Source organism: Chrysochloris asiatica, unplaced genomic scaffold (assembly GCF_000296735.1).
Source record: "Chrysochloris asiatica unplaced genomic scaffold, ChrAsi1.0 scaffold00065, whole genome shotgun sequence".
Classification (NCBI taxonomy): domain Eukaryota; kingdom Metazoa; phylum Chordata; class Mammalia; order Afrosoricida; family Chrysochloridae; genus Chrysochloris; species Chrysochloris asiatica.
The window spans coordinates 7,140,601-7,141,875 of record NW_006408583.1 but is presented as its reverse complement, the minus strand read 5'-3'; the positions used below and the strand labels follow the sequence as shown (position 1 = coordinate 7,141,875).

Genomic DNA, 1,275 nt, shown 5'->3' with positions numbered 1-1,275 from the left:
GTTGGTGCGTAAATTTGAATAATAGTGATATTAACTGGTCTTCCCTGTAGGTGCATGGATATTATTCTATCACAGACCGTGTTGTACCTCATGACTGATCTAGTCCCTTCCAACCTGAGGTGCTCATTTTGTGGCACTGTATCTGACAATGTTTCTCTGCTGTTCATAAGGTTTTCAGTGACTAAATATTTGGAAATAGTTTGTCACTCCTTCTTCCTAGTCTGTCTTCATCTGGAAGCTCATCTGAAACCTGTCCATTATGGGTGACCTTGCTGGTAATTAAAATCCGGTGGCATAGCTTCCAGAATCACAGCAACTCACAAGCCACCACAGTATGACATATTGACAGATGAGCGGTGGGCTCTCCAGGGTAGAGATGCTAAAACAAATGGAAGAAATGAGAAGGTCCAAGAGTCAAACAGAAAATTTCAAAGGCCAGCTCAAGACGTAAAAGTCAAATATTATAAAGAAATGTGCAAAGACCTGGCGTTAGAAAATCAAAAGGGAAGAACATGCTCAGCATTTGTCAAACTTAGGGAACTGAAGAAAAAGTTCAAATCTGAACTTTCAGTATTGAGGGATTCAATGCACAAAATATTGAATGATGCTGAAAGCATCAAAAGAAGATTGAAAGAATACAGAGTCACTATACCAAAAAGAAATGGTCGATATTCAACTATTTTAAGAGGTAGCATATGATCAAGGGCCAATGATCCTGAAGGAAGAAGTCCACGTGCATTGAAGCTGGGAATAGATGGAACACAAATGGAAATCTTTCAACAAACTGATGTGACACTGGAGGCACTCACTTATCTATGCCTGGCCAACTGATTGGAAGAGATCTGTATTTGTGCCCATTCCAAAGAGAAATTACCCAATGGAATGCAGAAATCATCAGACAATATCATTGATATTTCATGTAAGTGAAGTTTTAATAAAGGTAAAACAGAAATGGCTGCCACCATATATTGACAGGACTTCCAGAGGTTTAAGCTAAATTCAGAAGAGGATGTGAAATGAGGGATATCATTGCTGATGTCAAATGGATCTTGGCTGAAGGCGAGAATACCAACAATATATCTACCTATGCTTTATTGACTACATAAAGGCTTTCAATTGTGTGGATCATGACAAGCTATGAACAACACTGCGGAGAATGAGTATTCTGGAACACTTAATTGTGCTCATGAGGAACCAATACATAGACCAAGAGGCAATTGCTTGAATAGAACAAGGGAACTTTGAATGGTTTAAAATTAGCAAAGGTGTTCACCA

The 1,275-nt window shown here is 38.8% G+C and overlaps 1 pseudogene; it reads right to left on the bottom strand.

The window, feature by feature from the left end:
* The window catches only part of LOC102835207, a 5,751-nt pseudogene that overhangs the window by 370 nt on the left and 4,106 nt on the right, over positions 1–1,275 (bottom strand).